At 40.1% G+C, this 23,053-nt stretch overlaps 1 protein-coding gene across 1 annotated transcript in view; it reads right to left on the bottom strand.

Moving 5' to 3' along the window:
• NCOA3 (nuclear receptor coactivator 3) overlaps positions 1–23,053 on the bottom strand; it is an 86,180-nt gene that overhangs the window by 59,716 nt on the left and 3,411 nt on the right. Inside the window, exon 3 of the mRNA XM_054173419.1 lies at positions 6,949–6,988. The gene's annotated coding sequence lies outside the window, so the exon portion shown is untranslated. The remainder of the gene's footprint in view (positions 1–6,948; positions 6,989–23,053) is intronic.

Raw genomic sequence — 23,053 nt, 5'->3', positions numbered from 1 at the left:
TCTAGTTCCAAAATGGCAAGACAATGAAAATGCTATCAAATAATGCTGTATTTTCATAGTTATCTAGGACAGAATGCATTACTGTTTGCACAAAATTGTAAGGCTTAATTGGACATATAAAACCCTATTTTCCTCTCAGTAAAAAGAGCAGTTTGGTTTTGTTGTTTTACCTTCCCCAAATACAATGTGATTTTTAGAGAAATTCGTTTAAATTGAGGTATCATAAATAAATTCCCTTTTTAAGATGGCCTTGTTTTAAAAGAAAATGGATGCTATAAAATTTTACATCAAGTCAGCATGTTACCAAGAAGCTTTTCTGTGTGTTCTGAATTTGATTAATACAAGCCAAGGTCACTTCCTGAAAGATGCCTACCACTGCAGCTGCAAGCAAACTAGACTCCTCTGAGCTCGACAACTGGGGGATGGGAAGACAACACCAGCAATTTAAACACTGTCTGCAAAAATACACTAATTACAAAACTTGACTGATATTTAGAAGTATTTACTACATTACCACAGAAGTAACCTATTAACTGAAGTCTCAGTCTGTATGATCACATTTTCAAGCCAAAAAAAAAAAACCCAAACCCACACACAATGCGATGCACCAGCATGGCTGCAAGGAATTAATAATTCTGAGGGTCTTTTCCTAAACTTTATGCAATTCCCTTGAAAATGGACCTTTTCTTTTAAACTAGGCATGTTTTGTTATGCAGCTCATGAAGACTGCCCTTGAATTAACGGCATGGCTCAGCCCTACTGAGACTGTAAGGCTCCACCCAATCTACACTGTGTCTTATTCTGAAGCCGTTTAAGAAAAACATTTCAGGAAGGCACACAAGTTCTTTCCAGAAGGCTACAGAATGCTTCCCCCCCCGCCCCCCAGTTTCTGAAGACTACACCTATCGTTTACAAAACCAGTTAGGAATCAGCTGTGTTCGCTTGGAGTTTAAAAGATGTTTTTAGAAGCTGGTTATTTAAAATAACAAACAAACAAGCCACATCTGCATTATTCTCAAGGACGAACAGATGCAGTTTCTTCCATTCTCACATACAGTTAAAGCTTACAGGTCGTGAAAATAAGATCAATACCAAACAAAAGAGTAGTTGTGGGTGGGGGTTTTTTCCCTCCCTTTGAGCGTACAAACAAAGATTCTACATTTTTTGAGTAGCAGAAGGGAGAGGAAGGGGTTGCTGAAACATTTCAAATCACACACCACCACATTTCCACAAGGGCATCTGTTAGTCTAGGAAAGGGGCCCCAGTGACTTTATTTCTGAGCGCACACACTCCATTTAATACACTTCATCTTTGAAACAGCCTTCATACACCAAACATTGCAACTGAAGTTTCATAGTAGGCTAAAATTAGGAGGATCTACTGAATGAGAGTTAATTTTGACAAACTGGTGCACTAGAAAGAAAAGAACATTGCTGGTTTTGGGCAGGCATCTTTGCCCAAAATAGAAAGCTACACTAAAGCATATCATTACCTATGCAGGCACAGCTACATCTGCGGTTAAGCATGCCTAACATTTTCCATCACAGAAGCCCGTACTAATTCTTTAACGACTCTCTCACACACCCCTCAGAACTACTTTTTGTGGAAGACTTGCATAAAACTGCTTTAAAAACAGCGTGGAGAATTCAGCTGAACGAAATTTCATTTCAGTCCAAGAAGTTAAAGCTTTAGGAAGAGAAACAGATCAAATCAAGCTAAACTTCACCTTGCAGGTCCAGTGAAGATGTGGACAGATGGTAAGTGCCTTCAGTCTCTGAACACACTCCGTTTTGTTTTAAACCACTTGCAGGGACCCTCAAGTATTATCTTGCCAGGTAAGCTTTGTCCCTGCACGGCTCCTCCATGCTGACAAGATCGAACATGCTTTATCACCGTATTATAAAGACCAAGAACAGCTTTGCTTTAACCCTGGCAGCTACAAAGAAGCAGTTAAGAGTGCTTGGCAGCACACTAGCTGGTGAATAGGGACATTTTTCTAGGTTATACTGCCCCACCCATACAGAGCATCCACAAAACACAAGGCAGCAGTAGGATCAAGGGCTTAGCAAAGGTCACCCGTTCCTCCCTGGCCCAGCTCAAGATCCAGGTTGAAATGGACGCCTGGGGGTCTCAGCAGTGCTAAAGCCTATACACTCTAATGGGCTAGCCCATGCAGAAGGGAGACTCAGACCAGTGACCAAGGTGGTGTTGGATCTTCTCTTTGGGATCCCAGATGACAACCTTGCTGGCAAACAGAGCAGAAATTTCCTTATGGTGAATTATCCTATTATTTCCATATGCTTTTTACAGGCATACAAAAGTTACACTGAGAATACTAAGGTTGTGAGGTAATTCAAAAACCTTCAAATGCTACTGTTGACTCCAACCCAACACCTCTTCCTTTAACCCTTGTTACATGTATGTAATTAAACAGATGACTGTAAATGCCTATGAAACTACATGGGATTGGTACCCATCAGGTCAGAGACGACTACTACAGACATGTCTGCTGTATCATCTCCAAAGCACCATTGCTTTACTACAGTGACAGACAATGGTCTCAAAGTGGAGAACTGAAGTCTGCTGAGGACCTGTATCCTGATTTAGCCTTTGCCCAACACGGGTAGGTAGGGAACTTCAGTGACAAATTAGGCCTATGAAGAACAAACACTGATCTATACTGTCTCGATTATGACAGATCACAACTTTCAATTAAGAATATTCATTTAGAGCAGACTTTACACTGGCATTTTAATCACTGATTTAAATGTGGAAAATGTTTACACCCAGCCCAGGAAGGGCACATGAGCAGGAAAGAAGTACAGTCCATAAATCACGTTGACCTGCCTTAGGCACATTTTGCTAGTCAGCAGATGCTGTACTTATGGACATTTATTCATGCATTTGCACAAGAACTAAGCTGTGGAATTAACATGAGAAAAATATATTATTATACACTGTAGGCCAACTGATTTTAATCAAAGCTCTGAAAACATGTCCATTTAAAACAAGGTAGATTCAGATCCTGAAAAACTTTGAGTGCCATAAGGAAAGAGCAGAGGGGAAAGCAGCTATCCATTAGGGGTTTCCATACCACAGATGTATGAGCTCACACAGACTGGCTTCAAGGAGTCAAATGCCTGGTGTGTTAGAGTGCTTGAGAGAATTCTGCTTGGTGTATTTTTTCAGACAAAACACCCCCAATCCTTTTTAGTAATCCACTGAAAAAAAAAAATCACACATCCCCTTTAATTTTAAAATTAGATCTTGTTATCTCCTGATCTAATAATAATAAAAGGCCTGCTAATGAAGTTTCCTGAGGTTTTGGCACATCTAGGCTCTCAAATTTGGGAGTACAAGATCAGAGACTGAAGCCAAAGTAAGTTACTGAAGAAAGGAAATCAAAAATAGTTTAAGTTTTCCATGCATACCACAAGTGCTTATATATAATTTACTTTCTTGTAAGGAATAAGTGCAGCTATTTAATACAGAGGTGACATCTCTAAAGCACAGTTTGACCTTGAAATATGGAAATGTTCCTAGCTCAATGCTGTAATTAAAACCTGATTAAGTTTGAGTGTACACAGGTACATTTAGTATGGCTGCAAGAGGTGGTAATTTAGTTCAGCACAAATGCTTACCACTCAGAATCTGAAGTGACAGTTGTCTAGCTACACTACACCAATAAATCTGAGCATTTCATTAGTTAAAATCCCCTTTCCTCTGTTTTTTTTCCATATATCTTACTATGTTTCATATTCATAGTGACAAGACCTTAGCAGAATACCTTCAGCTAAACTGCAAAATAAGGGCAAAGTAGAATCACTCCTAAATTATGTTAATTTGTCTTTCCACAGCAGTCAGGTTTTATCCTGCTTTATTTCAAATTCTGCCCAGCTGCTGTGTACCAGTGGTTATAACACAGAGCATCTGCACAAGCCTGAAAGCTGTAATGTTATTTTGCACATCACTGGTAGACTCAAAAGCTTACATTTCAGGAGCCAGTTATTTAAAAAACAAGCTAAAATGGAGAAGGAAAGAAACAACCCCAAAGTTGGTGTCTTTGTTCAATGCTATACTGAACAGAAGAATAGCACCTAGAGTGGTATTATAGACTGGAGAGTTGAAGAATGTCCTCAGAGCCCTATTGCAAAAGGGCAAGAGGGAAGCTTTACTACCTGCAACAAGTTAAATTCCAGTTAACACAGGAACCAGTTCCAGACAGCCTGTGGAATCCCTGTCATAAGGAACCTTCAAAATCTGACAGAGAGAACCCTTGACCAACCAGCTCTAGCTTTGTTCAGTGTTTTGGTTAATGTTAGCATCATTTCTCTTACTGTCAGCAAAATGTTGTGATCAGAACCATGTACTGCAGCCCAGTCAGGCTGGTACCACTGTAACAATGGACTACTAAAACAAGAGAGTATAATCCTACTTTGCCTTAATTTTAAGATACATTGCCACAATTTTTGGTACTGATTTAAGAAGGCACGCTTTGTTTAGCTCTTGTGCTCTTTACATGTTACATCCATTAATACTCCAAATCTTCACTGGACACAAGGCCTGACCACAACATTAATTCCTACCATTGAGGATTTATTTTCCCCCCAATTTGAGACAAAGAAGCATGCTTTTGAGTTCAGCCTCTCAATGCCCTCTGCTCTTTCTTTTTTGTCCAAATTTTACTGTTCTTTGCACAGAATTTCCGTTGCATAAAAGTCTTCTTACTCTTCTAGTTTTCCTAGTATTTTATTGAAGCCACAACTTCACCTTCATTAAAAGGCATTTTTCTACAAGTCTTACACTCAGCTCTCTAAGATTCCTGCAGCAGGCACAAAATTAGTTATGTTAATTTCAGTTTTTATACAAGTAGCACTTCTCAAACACTGATATTTATCTGCAGATCTCTCTAAAATGACACCACCATCATCAGCATACAAACTCTAAGTAGTTTTAGGAAGCCTTGCAGCCATTATGGAAGTTAGTACAAGAGGTCAGTGACTGCCAAAAACAGAAGAAGGGATCACATCCTTCCCCTAGAAGAGCCAAAACCATTTGTAATGTTCTGCTTCAGAACCAGTCGTTTCCTTGTTTGTAGATAAATGGCTGTGTGGTTTCCCAACATTAGGAAGCAATGTTATGGAGGAAATGCCAGGATGGAGCTACTGATTTTTATTATTATTGCTTTTTTCTTACAAGCATTGAATCTTTAGTTCCCACACAAGTAGACCAACTGAACCTTAAATTCAATTAAAGCCCTGAGCTGGGGAACCAGCGTTTGAGCATTCATCTGCCAGTGAGACATCCAAGAAGCAGCCACACAGTTCATAGTCTCTTTACCAGACTCCAGGTCATTCCATGGTTTAACTCAAAAGTTTAACTTGTTGCTAAACTTTCAAGTTAGTATTTAGCCACACCTGTGCACTAGGAGGCTTTATGTTAGCATGTAGCAAGCATATCAAGCATGGTAACTAACTGATTAGCACCAGTCAAGCATTTGTGTCATGTAACTGGAGTGTATCAGCTATACACTGTAATGGATTTGATGTGTTTGCTTGTCAGTAAACACCACACTGCATTTGTCCAGTTTAAGGGACCTTCTGCTACAGCACATCACACTTAAGGGAAATTGTGTTTAGGTACACCACAGTCAACCTTTTATTAGTCTCCTAATTATGACAGGGCCCAAAAGTTACTATATAATTTTCCAGAGGCATAGCAAAGCTTTTATGTTTCCTGTTTAAAGCCCACTAAGCACTTTTAGCATACCTAACAGTCCATTAAAAGTTCAGAAAGACAAGCCCTTACCTACACTTGAGCTTTCACCAGTAGGAAGCTTACTTCGTTAGATTCTCAGAGATGAAGCCTATAAATAACAGTGTACATACAATAACAGGAAAAAACACAGCATACCATGAAGGGAACACGAGAAAAGAGAGTACAAAAGTTAAGATTGATGCCATTATTTCTGTCTAATAGGAAAAAAACATGCTGTGATTTACATGTTTGCATTGCAAGTAGATTTATAACAGACAATATCCTTAGACAATTGTCTCCATCCAGTCAAGAGCGAAAGTTACTTATCCCTTCTCTCCACCACACATTATATACCTCTGTGTGTCATCTGTCTGCTCATCATTGCTTAGGAACTGCATCACTTCAATGAGCACAGCTATCTGAAACAAAACAGGTTTTTTCCCCTGTGCTCTGAGCAGATCATTCTCCAAAAGCTTTCATTCCACTCTCTCCTTTCCATTTCTCCATTTTGCTTTAACCTTACCTTATTTTAACCAAGCCAGCTCACTTGAATTTTATTTCAGGGCACCTGCTAAACTGCAGAGCAAAGAGGTTGATCTTATCATAAGAGATTACTCTGAGGAGGTACTTCCTTTCTTGGGACCAAAACCCCACTGAATGTTATGTCTAGACAAGTTAGCAACAAAACCAACCAACCAACCGCCACTACATTATATCCACTTTGGGCTGAAAACAGCTTCAGCAAGGAAATTTAATTTCATCACCACTGTATTAAAACAAAGAAAACTAAAACACACCACAAAAAAACCCTGTTCTGAGCAAATTATTCCTATCACTGGTTATTTCAGAAAGAAAACCCTTATATCAGCAATCCAGGCAATCAGGAACTAAAGACTGATATATACACAACATCTTTTCATAGCCCAAGTACCCCCCCTCAAGCCTATTAGCATTAGTTAGTACCACACATACTGAGGCCAGGTCATAGCATGCATTTCCTCAAGCTTAAGCTAGATGGAAGACAGCAAACTATATATAGCATTAATACAGAACATAAGTAAACATCTTTATTTTGCTGAGGTAATTAAAACTTTCTCCCTTTGCCTAATCCCCGAATATTGATGTTTTCCCTGAATCACTTCCCATGAATAAATGTAGTTCTGGACAATTAAAGTCTAACAGGAGACTTACCTAGCAGCGTTCTCTCTCCAAGAGAAGCCAGCAGGAATGCCTAGACAGAAAAAGGTAAGCACATCAATGTTTCAGCATACTCTCAAACTCCACAATCTACAGCTCAGGAATTTCCTGGTTCAAAAGGACTGAGTTTCCCAGCAGCTAGATTTCACTTCTGCATAAGTTTAAAAACCTCATGAAAATTACTACAGCTAAAACATTCTTTGGCAGGCAATTCAGTAGTTAAGCTCTACCCTATGTGAAAACATCGGGTTTTTATTTTTCATTCTGTCATCTGATAATAGGGAGGAGGAGAATAAATGAAATGACTGAAGAAGAAAACATTTCCTTCCTGTTGATTTTCCACAACACTTCTGGTTATTTTGTTTAGATTCGCCTTGTACTCTCAAGCCAAAACCAAACAACCCAAGAACCCCAAAAGCAGAGACCAGAATGACTTATTCAAGAGAGAAACCACAACATGACTGTAGAATGATACAACATTTTCGTTTTTGCCTTTTTTCTTTACTGACAACTCCTAATGCTCCACTTTTTGAACACTCATTCTGGCAAAATAATTCATTTTTTTTGTAGTAACTCAGTGGAAGAAAATTGGATAAAAAGCTATTGGTTACAGCAGGTCTGGTTCTCCCTTAAGACCAAAAGCTTCACTTGGAAGGAATCCTAAATCAAGTGCTAGGGACTCATACAGCCATTCACCCAGAAGTTCCCTAAATAACCATTTCTTATTCAATGACCAACCTGCCAGTGACTGTAATTGCTACTGCTGTAGTTATCAAATCTACATTTTGAGAGGACAAGAACAAAAGATCAGAGGTAAGCAAGCCACCAGCAGGACCTCCTCACAGCTAAGTCAAGAGATGAATTTACAACAAGCAAAATAAAGATCTATGCAAAATGAAGCTCGAAGAACACCAGGAATTTCTGTAGGGCTATGAGAAAACTCCATAAAGGAAATATCTGATCTGCCACAGGGGCTTTATCCAAAGTCCAAGAAAACAAACGTTTGTTTTATGCTTTGACAGTAAACACATTTCAATTAAGTACTCAGCAATGTATTTTGCCTTCACAGAAACCAAATTAAAAAAACCTTACCAAAAAAACCTCAGTAGGACTTAGAAATCCTGTCTCCAAGCTTGACCTTTGCATCAAACTTGTAAAGTAACATTTAGATAAGATATTCAAACTGTAAACAAAGCAATGACAGCAGCTTTGTGTCACAACACACAGTTTACTTCCATACTTTTAATCAGTGAGAAACCAACCAAACAATACACAATTCACAATACAATCCTTGTAAAAGCTGGGAAAGATATTAAGGTTCATGTCAAGTTCAACAAGCTCTATTTTTAACTTTAGGCAAGTCCCTTCTCATTAGCAGTAGCTTTATATCTGAGAAAGGATTAGAAGCAGCTAGGAAGTTCGTTGGGTAGAGAAAATCATGTACTCTAAAACTAAACTTTTAGCTTAAAAAAGTAAGCAGCTAAAGTTGCTTACACCTAGCCAACTACTGTCATCTCTCATTGTCACAGTAGACCAAATCAAGGCTTACAGAAAGCCTTTAAAAAGTGTTAATTAATTGCTTACTCTTATTTTTTCATAATCACTGTTTTGCAAGTCTAAGTTTCATTACACATTTGAAGAAAAACAGATTTTGGACTCCCCTTTTGCTTTAGCTCAGAGAAATGTAGTCTTCACATCCACGCAGCTTGACACTAGTGCAACAATTCCTTTTTAATACCTTTAATACCTTTTTCAATAGCAAAATTCAGGACACCACTGTAAGACCTGCTAAACATACTTTTTAAAGCATTTCACAAGGTCCAACTAATCCTGACAATCTCATGACTGACTTACTATGAAAAAGCAGAGTTTACGTAATAGCCAACTGAAAGGCAGGCAACGCCTTTGAAAACAAGCCCAGTACTTCTGCATTTCAAGGATGCTAACTAATAGGGAAGAGGCATGAGCATCTGTTTGTCTTTAAGAGATAACAAATGTTTTTGAGCACTCCTGTATGTGAGCACCACAAGAGAGATAGCCTTGTTTGGAGGCCAGAGCTCTTTCAAGAAGTCTGCGGCGTTAGAACTACCTGTTTTCCCTAGAGATAGTGTTAGCACTAGCAGAGACCACGACACATTTGTATCCATATGGCAGATGCTGAAATCCTTCAGATGACTGCTGGCAAAACAGCTAATTAAGGGCCATCTCCCTGTTATTTTACTGCATGTAAGCTTAATCCTCTCAGAAAGCCACTGCTAACTTCTGCTTCTGCTCTGTCGTGGTGATAAGTAGCTACTATGGAACTTCACATTTCCAAGATGCCAGTAATATCTTTGTAGCTAGAGCAATAGGAAAAATGTTGTGGTAAACTTTTGCCTGGAGACAGTTTAGTCACATCTGGATATACAGCAACAAAACCAAGATAAACAAATTAATCCCAAATGGAAAACAACCAAAATATCTTAATTCTAGAAGCTGCATTTTCAGCTTATCTAAATTAAAGCACTTAAGTGTTCTTTGTTTTATCTGACTCTTGATCTGTGCTTTTGTCCTTCTGTTTCTCTAGCTTTTTGACAGAGATACAATCTAGGACTGCAAGCACTGAGTGCATTCAAGATAATGCCACATTCTCAGACTTTATCAAGAAATTCTTCTTGGACTTAAGAATGAGGGAAGAGCTGCTAAAATAGCAGTTTAAATTGATTAGAAATGCAGGGGAATAGTTTACACTTTAGGCTTGTTCCACACGTTTCCAAAACCTGCCAGTGGTACCATTTTTCAGGCAAACTAACCAGTTCAGCCAAGTCGACTTGGTATATCCTCTGAGAAGAGTTAAAGTTTGAATATTGAAGCTGCTACATCTGTTCTGCAAAACATGTTTACAAAACAGCTTTATGTACCAACTATTAATGCAAATTCCTCCAGCCATGACACACCGAATATAAACTAACTGATGGTGGCCAGCCTTGTATTAAGAACTTCAGCGAGTGCTTAATTGTGCTCCATGCCACCCCAAGTTCTTAAAAGGACTATTGAAATGCATGAGGAGTTCCTATGCAAGTATACGGGGGGGGGGGAGAAGGGGGGAAGTCAGAGCAGTTTCTGATATCCCCAGTTTGGAGGTGAGGCCTGCAATTACCATGAACATGCTAAAAATGCTACCCTAATATACCAGGCAAGTTAGAACAAACCACTTTTCAGCTTATTCTTCTGTGGGGTTTGTGGGTGGGGTTTTGTTTTTCTTTCAGACTAAGCAATAGCCCTAGCTGTACCCTTGTTTCAACTGATGTAGCAGCTAAAGCCTCTCCAGCACGGTTAGTTACTTTTCCCCCCCCCACTGTTGATACTATGGAGCCAGAGAACCTCTGGAAGAGAAACATTCCATTTCATGCACAGGTTTTTGTTGGGGTGCCTTTTTTTCTCCCCCCTGTTGTTGATGGCGGTGTGGGTTTTTTTGTTGGTTTTAACAATAACAGTACATTAAAATCTTTCCTAAATGAATCAATCTGTGGTGAAGTGCTTTGCTAACTTTGTGGGGAGGAAGAAAAGCCTGGAAGATTTGCAAGGTTTTTATTATTCCAGAAAAAACAAGTCTAGACTGGATTGCCATTACTAAATCACAAGGCTCCCTAACAGAAGAAACTTTCAGGGGAGTGAGTGTGACTATAGGAAAGTATCCAACCTTTTGTCCAAAATATTACATTAGAAAGTTGAAACAGCCTTGCTACTGCAAAGAAAAAAAGAAGCTGTTAAAGTGGCTGAGGCATTTAGCATAACTGAACTCCAGTTCATTTTGGCTATAGCCAGTACCTAGACCTGAATGAAACATTGCCACTGCCTAGGGTCTTAGCTCACCTGCTTTGTTAAAAGGTATCAATTAGCTGCATTCTCAAGAAATCTCTAACAGCTATGAAGATCAGGCTGTTTCTCTGATGAGCTCTTGGATAGTTCTTCAACAGTCTAAAATGCCATGGCAGTGGAGGAAGGCTGACCCACAAGTGCAGCCTGGTCACTTCTGGAAAACCCCTGAGTGCGCCCAAAGTGAGATACAAATCTGATTTTTTCTCTTAAGCTGATAATAGCTGCTCTACAGCAGGTTCTTTTAATGAAATTTGCATGAATGTGCCTTAGATGACTTCACTGCTGGTGAAAGGTAACATTGAAGCTAAGATGTTGCATTCTGCAAGAATTTAGTTTACATATGAACACCACCACCATGGAGCTTAGCACGGGTTGGTAAGCCAGTGCAACCGTCCTGTGGTGCCCCAGCCAGGGGACTGCACTGCCAGCCTCGGGGTGATAAGCCTGCATCTCAGACTGTAAGCATGTCCCTAGATATTAGTGATGCAGATACCAGCCCTGTGGCTCAAATTATCTCACAATAAATATTTCCCTATATGCAGTTTCTTAGCTGCCTGTGTAACAGTGTTTATTTTGTAGACAAGGAAATGCTTGCATATGCCACTACTTCATATCATGTGGAAATGACTTGTGTATCATGCCCTGGAAACCTCTCTTTTGTGGCAGAGGTGAAAGCTGTTCCTCTCTTGCTGTGGCCTCACACAAGAGCAATGGACACACCAGTATTTTCATGCTGGGTTGTGTGTTCAAATTTGAACAGGCTGCTTTCTTTGGAGAAGATACAGACTTCACCTGAATGCCTCTTAAAAACCACTCTTACTAAGGCAGAGATTTTTCTTAACTCCCTTTTGCTACAGTTTGAATGAACAAGTTTTTTCCACCCCTTTACTAGGGTTTAGGTTTGTTTTACTGAGTGTGGAAAGAGACCAGATTACCAAGCTGGTATCTTTAGCTCTTATGTTTTCATTCTCTCCTTAAATATATGCATATCCTGTCAATCTACAAACAGAAGTACCAGCTCACCTATCATTTCTGTGCAGTACTGGCAGTACTCCAAGACTGGAGCTCCTTTGGTTCTGTGAACACCTAGCATTAAACCTACTTGTACTAAAAATTCCATCAATCCCAACTCTTAAAGGTGTCAAAGACTTAAGCCTTTAATATCTTTAGAAAATAGGCATCTCCAAAGCCAGTTCTAGAGAATGGCACCAAATCCAGATCATGCTTCAGGAAGTAACCCCTGGCCCACAGCTCCAGAGATGCTAAATAAAACTGTTCATTATTCTGGGGACAGCTCTGTAAAGTATTTCATAGTACAAGATACACAAATCAGTCAGAGAGTAACATCCCTTTAAAACTTCAAACTACTCAGAATGGGAAGGAGGGTGAGGGGAACTGGGATGGGGGACACAGCCCATCTCATGCACATTTTTTAGAGGAAGCTACAAGAACTTGGGTCTGTTCAGCCTAAAAAGCAGAAGGAAGGATGAAATCACCATCTGCATACATCAAGTTCTCAAAACAAAAGCTTACCACTTTCTGAAAGAGGTTTGAGAGCACGACAGGCATAACATCAACTGCTGAATCTAAAGGTTGCCTCTTTTGCTATCATACTACTATTTTAGGCTATGAAATTATGCAAAAAGAAAGAGGAAAGGCAAGTTTAAATCCAAAAAGGAAAACAAAATGCCACAAAAACCCATGGTAGCTTTTACTATTCAGGTAACTACCCAAACCAAGGAAACAGCACTTTGTCATTCTAATCAAGTTTTGGCCTAGTGGATTCAATGTTATGCATGTAGTATAATAGAATCTCTTGTAACCTCAGACATAAGATCAACTTCATGAACAACCTCTTCTCTAACCTTATCTCTGAATCACTGTGCATTAGACTGAAAATGCTGCTAAGTGTATGTGACATTCTCCAACTCCATCTACGAGGATTTAGACACGAGAATACATCTGGATGTCTTGTAAAAGAAGTCCCCAGTTATAAGAAGCTCAGAATTTTCAATTCAGCCTCAGTTTTCACATTCTTGTCTTAATTTTCACTAGTGCAGGCAGTCATTTTTGCACCATAAACTTCAGGCTTGGCCACCTATTTCTGTTCAATTTTTTTCAGCTTCTATTTTTCTGTTTGCTCTTAAGTAAAACTATTTGCACATCATTGACATTGGATTACTTATAATTTACATTTCAACTAAAATCTGCCCTTCAAAGCTTCTAAGAGTCTTCAAATACCTGATGGAGGAAAACACAGTAAATAAGGAGAATCTCTTTTCCCTGAACCCCAAAATAAAATACTGCTTTGCATCCTTATTGTTGCTTTCTCAAAGCAGAACGAAATTCATTTCCTGATTTGTTTGGTGTAGATATTTTGCTTAAGCAGCAAGCACTCCAGGCTACAACTGATGAGTGACCTTGAGATAGCTCTTAGAAGGCAGTTGCCATAGTAACACCACCACAAATGTGGTACATCCTCAGCTGACACCACCAATCTGGTGCAACGGATCCATAATAAGTACATCTACCCTGTATTAGCGTCTCAATATTTAAGGAGGAAGTGACTAGAATTTTTATGACTTTTAGAATTACTTGCAAAAAAAAAAATCTCATATTGAGGTAGACACTGGATATTCTGGAGGAATACAAGTGAGAGAGGCTATACAAGTGCACAGAGTGCAAGAGTTAAAGTACCCCAAAATAACGCACTACTGAAAGTTAAAGCTACTCAGAATGTTAATGCAGAAAGCATTCCTCGGTCCAGGGGAAAAAAAAGGTCTACTGAAGCAACTTTGTAGTGGCACATCACTACAAAATAAAGTTTGTCATCTTTTCTCAGGTTCTGTAATACATATTAAACTTTATGGAGCCATACTGTGTCAGACTTAATGCAAAATGTGAGCACAGTGGATTATTTTTGCACAGCAGAATATTCTCAGCCTCACCTGCGCAACCTCAGCACCTGAATAAGCTCTGAAACCAACCTGGCACTAAGAAATAGTGGTGCCCCAGAGGGTTTTTCCCCTCTACATAGCATGCTACCAGTTCTTGTGAGCCCTGAAATAGGAAGAAAAGGGTGAATCACTACTGAAATGTCAATAAAAATGAAACACATGGAATTGAATAGCGCTAGGTTACAGAAACGGTCAAGTACAACCATTTCTGTTTAAAGACAAAGGATTAATGACCAGATTAAGGCACTTAATTATTATCTAGCAGTCAGGCACTGGTTTAAACTGCAGATTCAAGACATCTTTTTCTTAAATCAGCAGAAAAGACCAATCACATCACATTGATGTTCAAAAGATTCCAAAACATTTGGGTATTCTAATTAGAAACAAGAGTTAGGACTGCTCTGCCTCCGACATCATCAGCTCACCTCGTGGGTTTGCCCTCATGAAGGAAAACATTTGTTGAACTTCTATGAGTGGAATTTCTGTGTTAGCTAAACGTTAATTCCAGTTAGGAGTGAAGTCATGCACTTTAAGAAACAGGCTCAGGTGCATAGTTAAGTCAGTCAGTCAAGTACCTGCAGTGGCCAAGGATCTCTTGCAGCTGTAACTGTAACAAAGGTAGACAGAAGACAAGGAAAAAAAGTTCCCAGGCAATACTAAGCAGATATTTAAGAGCTCCTACCAAAAACAAAAAATCAATTCTTTTGGCAACTTTGTATTACAGTGCAGCTACCAATCAAAAGTGTAGTCTGGGTAGCTTTTGGAGGTCTGTAAACATTGTCACCTTGGCTCATGCAAGTATCAACTGAGATCGATGTTCCTGTCAATTACTGTTCTGTGCCACTCTTCCCACTTTCATCAGCTCTCTGAAGTTGCAAGTCAAACGGCTGCATTCTAAACTCATCTGAGCCCTATCAATCTGTGCACAGGCACTGACAGATTTCTTTCCAATGTACACCAACACTGAATAATAGGTTTCTACCCAGCAATACCTTCCTACAGTAAGCATACTTTTACTGGAGTACAATAATTTGTCTCTTGTTTGCACGCAGATGTTTATTTCAGCCTAGCTGTACAGGTTAGCTTCAGAAACCTATCTACACCTAGACCTGAAAGGCACTCATGGGATAAAAGACGACAAAGCTATGCACTGACCTTGTTCTGTACTATCCCACCCCACCCCCTTTTTTTGAGTCCACATGAAATCTCCAGGCAAAACAGTTTATTCCTGATTGTGTTTCACAGTATCATAGTATCAGTCAGGGTTGGAAGGGACCACAAGGATCATCTAGTTCCAACCCTCCTGCCATGGGCAGGGACACCCCACACTAGATCAGCTTGGCCAGAGCCTCATCCAGCCTGGTCTTAAACACCCCCAGGGACAGCACACCAACCACCTCCCTGGACAACCCATTCCAGGGCCTCACCACTCTCATGGTGAAGAACTTCCTCCTCACATCCAGCCTGAATCTCCCCACCTCCAGCTTCATTCCATTCCCCCTGGTCCTATCACTACCTGAGATCCTGAGAAGTCCCTCCCCAGCCTTCTTGTAGGCTGTGTATGTCAATCTACTCCGCAAGCTCATTTAGAAACATGTACTACCAGCTATTAAACCACTTCGCTGTTCTTAGTTCTTAATCTAGAAACCATAAAGTTTCCTTACCAGCTATGAAGGACCATTAATTAAAACAGCACAGGAGAATCAAACAACAAAAAGACTTTTCATAACAAATTTCAACATATTCTAATTCTACATTCCTGTTAAAAATCCTTCAGCCCTAGACCAAACAGATGCTGATCTCTGAGTCTCTGCAGAAGTTATCCGTTTGATAGATTCATTCTGCACCAAAACTTATTGCAGTACTTGCTCCTCTCAACGTGTTATTCTGCTCAGCAATGTGTCTAAGCACTATTGACAAACACACACTCAGTGTTTGCTGGTTGCTCAACACCAGTTTTCAGAGCAACACTCAATGTACCTACTTAATCCCGATTGACTTAAGGAAAATGAGTTTACCAATGCAGATACAAAAGGTAACAAACTATGAGTAACACTACGTAATTAATAACTCCAACTCCTTCTAGTTCCAGCCCTAGGGTAGACAAAGGGTGCCCTGATTTCTCCTACACCCAGCTACCACTTGAGTCTTTCCTCTATAGTAAGATATTTACTTCAGGAAGAGAGTCCTACAGGAACTCCATGTAGTTCACATGTTGATAGGACTATGGCTGCTCTAGCCTCACCCAAAATACTCCCTTGTACCAATACTGGTATTTGTGCAGTGAGGGGCAACCTGACAGCCAGAAGCTGTCTGGGAGGTTTTGGGCCTCAGGTATTTTGTTGATGGGGAGGGCAGGGGTGGACAATTTTGAGTTAAACCTGTTTGCTGACCACAAGGGCCTCAGTGCTGGAGCAAGGGGAGGAGAGGTAACAGAAAGGCAGCACAATAGCCCTGGCTGGGCTTGAGAGCTGTACCACACTGCCTTAGAAAGGCAGCATTCTATGGGAATGCATTTCAAGGGTTCTGATTTTATAGTGTCAGTTGACACTGAAGCAGCCTGTTTGCTGTGATGTTGCTAGCTTTTTAAACAAGACACCACCTTAGCTCCTGCCCCAGCATTTAAGCAAAAACCCCTCTCAACCCATTATATAAAGGCTTCTTTAATCCCTAACCCCAAAGAGCATAAGTCAACAATAAATATCTGTAGTGACAGAAAGACAAGGCACATTCAAAGTACAGAGTCCTCTAGATCTTGGAGAAAGGTCAGGGAGCCTTTTTGTAAACAAGAACAACTTAAAAAGAAAAGAGCTTCAAGGTAACAAATGAGGTTGAACCTGTAGATCCCTTCAGTTTGATTTTCACCAACATATCTGAAGCTACAGTCATTTTAGGCATAACCATCAAATAGGTCTTCAAGTTAACTGGCTTACAAAGGAATATTAGAACAGCATGTGGTTCCTAGTGGGTCTTCCTTTGGTGTATCAAAGATACAACAATTAAGATTTCTATTTTAGCAACACATAGTCCTTACTGGAAATGTAAAATTACTACCAGGAGCAAGAAAAAAAAAAAACGGGGGGGGGGGTCACCTGGCAGTGATCACCTAGTAATAGTAACAGCACTAACAGCAGAAGAAATGGAAGGTAAGATGAATATAATCAATAGCTGATGCACAGCATGGGAGTGGTCTGTGCACACTCTTACGAGCAAGAGCCGATCTTCCTGACAATTATTTTCAGGCATCATTTGCTCACTGAGCAGCTTGAGGTTTCAGTCAGAGTAAGACTTCTAACTGAAATTCCAGCAGTACAAGAATGCCTGCATGTTATTAAAGGAAATAGTGGAAAATTTTGCAGGCTGACATCCAGAATGTCTGCGGTTCCTCTTCATATTTCTCTCTTCTCGCAATGCAGTTATTAGACCAGAACTTCTAACCTTTTTTTTTCTCCCCCTCCTGTTGTTGTTGTTGTTTTTAAAAGCAGCCTGGAAATTTCCAGTGCTTTAAAATATTTTTGAAAAGCTCTCTCAACTGCACAGCTCAAACAGGTGGGTTTTTTTGTTTTGGGTTGTTTCTTCTGTTTGCTTGGTTGGGATTTTTGTTTCTACACACCTGCCTAGACAGAACCTTTAATTTAAGCAAAAGTTTCATCCACACAAGGCAGTACCAAGAAGTGAGTGGAAGGGGAAAGAAAAATCTTTGCTCATATACCAAAAGCATTGCTTAGCTAATCTAATACGTAGAGTGATAACATTTCAATCTCTTGAGGTCATTTGAGGTCCAGCAACAGACAGATGGGTAAGAAAAGACAAAGCAGTTCAGGATAAAGCTACTTGGTGGCTGTACTTTGAACAGAAAATACAGTGGATGCCGATGCAAGTTATCCTGTCCTTATCAAGTGATGGCTTTCCTTGAATTTCCTCAAATATCCCCTCATTTTACACCCCACTGGATCCCACTCACCATACTTATTACTATATGATCCCTAACAGTCAATACAAGTCTGGCAAGGTGGCTAACACTGGTTTGTTTGCACCATACCTCCCCCAGTTTTGTTTATGAGCTTCAAACACGCAGCACCACAAGATTAGAGGCTTCAACAGAAAACTCACAGGTGTAATACAAAAGTCTTCAAAAGCTGCTCCAGGCAGTGCAGATATTTGCTTTCATCAGGTTTTTGTGTGCTGCTCAAAAGAATTGCTTGCCTCTTAAGGGGGAGGGTCAAATGGGCAGCCTAGGTTAACAGAGGTGCTGGGTTTGCCCTAGGTGATCCTGCTTTGGCACGGGGGTTGGACTTGATCTCCAGAGGTCCCTTCCAAACCCTACCATTCTATGACTCTATGAAGAGGACAATTTGCAGGATGAAGTACTCTTGCTTTTGTCACCTTTGGAGCCATCTATGGCTAGACAAGTACTTTAAATACATTATTAAGCAGGTATTCTATCAATTACTGCCTAAAAGTGTTATTCCCCATTTTAGAGATTTTAATAGGAAACAACATTCAAATAAGGAAATATACATTATCTGGAAAGGAAGAACAATGCTCACACCAGCACATGGCATCAAACTGGTATGCAACCAGAGAGACCTTCAAGTGTCTTGAAGCCATTTATGCTTTCAAATTGGCTTAAACGGCTAACAAAGTTATGCTTAAATGAGAAGCATGGCAGAGTATTACTTAGGAGTATTTTTTAACTTCTGTAAGGAGTTCAGACATAAGGAGTCTGTTTTACACCACCTAATAGTTAAGTGAGTCAAAGAAACGGTGTAAGTACTGATTACAAGGATTAAAAAAAAGGTAATCCATGCACACTGAAGAGCATTAGCTAAAGTGTAGTCCTCTGGTGGGCCATATGCTGAGGTCTGTCCCTTGAGCCAGAAATTCAGAAACTCCCACTCTGAACATCAAAAAGGCTTCCAGAGAAGATAAAACCAAGAGTGGAACAAAAGATGCTGCTATGTCTGCTTTCATTCACTGCAAAGACGGTCAGAGCACAAAAGGAAGTGCAACACAAGCCGCAATTCCCCATTTCCACCTAACCTCTTTAGTCCAGCCTTCCTGTACCCCCAAAAAATGTTACTACAGGGTATGAGGGCTGAAAAACATCTATCCAAGCCACTAGCAAATAAAAAGTACCTTTTTTTTTTTTGCTTCAAATAATTTCCTTAAGGTGTAAGCTGCTAAGAATGAATAACTACGTTGAAGTCACCATTGTGACTGGAATAAAATTACTTTTTAATCTTTTACTTCTTCCATAAGGCTCCAAGAAACAACAGCACTTCCTCTTGATGACCAGGTGCACACTCTCAACAGGTGTCTAAAGGTTTCAGAACAAATGCAAAGTAGGCTACATTAGCTGCTACATACACACACACATACAGTAGTAAAGAGCATGCAGCACAGATTTCCCTCTTCCTGGGACTCACTAGCCTCCAGAGAATGTGATGAAAACACAACTCCGGTATTTGACAAGCGTTAGGATGTTAATGCACACCACAGGGTGATCAGTGCCACGTTAGAACACGTGTCTCACCTTTTTCTATAAAAGGCAAACTGTTAACTTCTGCCTTCTGTTTAACCTTTTCATTAACAGACACAGCACAAAAGCCACCCAACCCACTCCCTGTTCTATCACTTAGGGATGTTATAGTGAGGCTGGTATTTGACATAAGGTAACCACAGAGAAAATAAAGTACATGAAGCAACACAAATGGTTTTATTTTATATTCTTGTGTGACTGTATAACAACCTGTAACTATATTTCACTAGTGATGTTCCAGAGAACAATTTCCTTATAATAGAATTAACCAGGTTGGAAAAGACCTTTGAGATCATCAAGTCCAACCTATCATCCAACACCATCTAATCAACTAAACCATGGCACCAAGCACCCCATCCAGTCTCTTCCTAAATACCTCCAGTGATGGTGACTCCACCACCTCCCTGGGCAGCCCATTCCAATGGCCAATCTCACTTTCTATGAAGAACACCTTCCCAACATCCAGCCTAAACCTCCTCTGACACAGCTTGAGACCATGTCCTCCTGTTCTTAGAATCATACAAACTAGGAAAACATGGATTAGCTACAAGCAAATTACTAAACTGATCAATATTTGTCCAATAGGAACCAACAACAAAACATTAAACCCATGCAGTCTAAAACAGTTCCTTTCTGCACCTACAGCAATATTTTAAGTCTTAAGAACAATAAGAGGTCTAGGTGAAAAAAGTGAATTACTGATTATGCAAATAAAGGAAGCAGCTATATGCCAGAGATTGTCCTTACAAGACTAAAAGATACATTACAGTCATTTACACAAAGCCAATAGTAAAGTAACATCCACAGAGCTTACTAGTCTTGCACCAGTGCAAGGCAGAAATAGCAGCTTAGGCTTAGTATGCTACAACATTTTGACTTTGCATCTTGTATCATAGTATCAGTCAGGGTTGGAAGGGACCACAAGGATCATCCAGTTCCAACCCCCCTGCCATGGGCAGGGACACCCCACACTAGATCAGGCTGGCCTGAGCCTCGTCCAGCCTGGGCTTAAACACCTCTAGGGACAGTGCCCCAACCACCTCCTTGGAAACCCGTTCCAGGGCTTCACCACTCTCATGGTAAAGAACTTCCTCCTCACATCCAGCCTGAATCTCCCCACCTCCAGCTTCATTCCATTCCCCCTAGTCCTATCACTACCTGAGAAGTCCCTCCCCAGCCTTCTTGTAGGCCCCCTTCAGATACTGGAAGGCCACAATTAGGTCACCTCAGAGCCTTCTCTTCTCCAGACTGAACAGCCCCAATTCCTTCAGTCTGTCTTCTTGTGCTCTGGGCAGAGCTCAGAGCAGTCACAGACATGCTGAAGACACAGGAAAACAAAAATTTCAGATGAGCAAAGTGGAAAAAAGGAGAGCACACCACTTTCATTGCTTAGTCATTCTTTGGCACAGTGAAACATCACAAACACATGAGCTCTTTTTCACATTTCTTCCCAAGACTATGCTCTTGTCCTTTCAAGCCTTTCAAACAAAAGTGCATAAGAGAACTACAACAGTAGTTTTACTGGGAATATTACCAGTGAGTTACAGCTTAAAGTTAATATACACACACAAGTTGGTCACAACAGTTCTGCAAGTTCAGGTTTCTAGAAAAACAAGGTTTTAAAAACCTCCATAAATGAGGGGATTGGTTGGTTGCTCTTTAAATTGCCACCAACTCATCCTCAGGGCTCTGCTGTTTCATGACTTATGAAATCCAGAAAGGACAGCACAGTTTCTTTCAATGCATTACCTGAAACTGTCGAGTTAAAGTTATGATAGAGCCAACACATTTAACACAAAGCTTTCATTGTGAAGAAAAGCCACTAATAATCACTTATAAGAGTTTCCCATTAAGCATTCTAGCAGATTCTCTGCTTTAAAGCTCTTATCCTCCTTCTTTGTTAGGTAAAGACAACAAGCATTTCATACTCTTTAAAATGTTTATAAAAGCATACCACATGCTCTGGAATAAAGAGATAGCTTTCCTTTAAAGTTAATGAGTATAGAGAATGAAGGATATTTAGCACATCTATGGTCATACAAAGGTGATCTCCTCTTACCTCCCAAGATCACATTAATACAGCATCGCATGATATCATCACAATTACACCTGACTTGGTTCAGTAGAGGAAGAGAGATACTTCCCTAGACACAGTATGGAGACACTGAAGTCTTGTCTAACTTTGGATCAACTACAGAGACAAATGAACACAGTGTAATATGTGAATTAAAAGTTTTGCTCCAGTTGCCTTGGGAAAAAAGGTACTGCATTACAGTTCTGTGGCACACAGGACCCAGACAAACACCAGCACTAAAAAGAAATGCTTAGCATTAAATGAATGGGGTAAGCTTTTAAGAAAGTCTTTGACAATTCTTTTGAGCACACATGCTAATCTGCTTTGTTCTACACTGTCACACTCAGAGTGGCAAGCAAACACCTCATCTGCTAGTCGTTTTCTTGAGCAAAGACAACTGGCAGAGTCTTTGGACAACAGATTTTGGCTTGCTTTTTCCTTGTCTGGGTGGTTTCCCTCTTCTTTCTTCCCTTTCCCACCTTGTTAACTGCTCTTCTGCATGTGTTTAACTGTAGTGAAACCCAGGTTGAAAATGGCACTAGAAGATATGCCTATTAGGAACCACTTAGGAACTAACCATATGTGTTGAAGGAAACACAGACCACTCCTAATTCTTTGATATTTGTAACATCGTTCCCAAGCGTGTTTGCATGGCCTAAGAAAGAAATGCTCCAGAAAATTTCATTTTCACCAGTTAGGTTTGCCAAGAGAAAGCTTCTGGAATAACAAAAGCCAGGTTACCTCCTCCTATTCCACCTCACCTCCAAGTTTACAAGAAGAGAAACACACCTTGCTGTGTGGCAGACAAGAAACAGAGCAAATCCCAAAGAGCAAGTTTCTCCTCAAGACCAGGAAACAAAAGGTACTTCTGCCTTTTCTTTTTGCTGTACCCCACTCAGTCCCTCTCCTACCACTGCCAAGGGAGGAAAGCTTTATTCTTTTTTTTACAAATGTTAGACTACAACTACTGAAGAGAAAAGCATTGCATCAGCAACATTTTTAGCCATGCAACCTGTTTCAGTGTTGCCTTTGAAAAAGCAGACAACTTATTTTCTGACTTCCATGCAACACAGGAGGAGATAAAAATCTTCATAGCTCAGAAGTCACATACAGAATATTCCATGCAACTACAGACACAAACCTACCTTGCATACATGCCTCTGAAAGCCCTTGTGGGTGTACCTGTGATACAAGATTATCTCATTCCATGGCTCTGACATCTTGACATAAATGGAAAAACATAAAACAGTGAAGGGTTGAGGCTTTGTGGCAAAGTGTTATACTCAGCCAAGGCTAAAGCAGGTGCTAGTCATTACAGCTATCAGTAGAACCGTTATATTGTTCTGCAGCCCTCCTTCTCCCTCCTCCCCCATCATCAGGTGCACCTGATAAATCAGGGCAAAAGTGCAGCGTAGTTCAGCCACATGTGCAACAACTTTAGTGAAAAATTGCTTGCCTTGACCTAACAATTACATTTTCTGGATAACTTCTACAGCATTTTCAAGTTTCTAGAACAATCTCATCCATAAAATGCAGTTATGATGGCTTCAGGCTTCGAGTCATGACACTGCCCACATTTGTAATCTCCAAAAAAAGAACTGAACTTGGTAAGAAAGCCTTTAAAAACAAAACTTCTAACAGGGCAATGATCCATAACCTAACAAA

The sequence above is a fragment of the Dryobates pubescens genome, chromosome 26 (genome assembly GCF_014839835.1).
Source record: "Dryobates pubescens isolate bDryPub1 chromosome 26, bDryPub1.pri, whole genome shotgun sequence".
In the NCBI taxonomy this organism is placed as follows: Eukaryota; Metazoa; Chordata; class Aves; order Piciformes; family Picidae; genus Dryobates; species Dryobates pubescens.
Note: the sequence above shows the minus strand (reverse complement) of the source record. Positions and strands in the feature narration are given on the sequence as shown.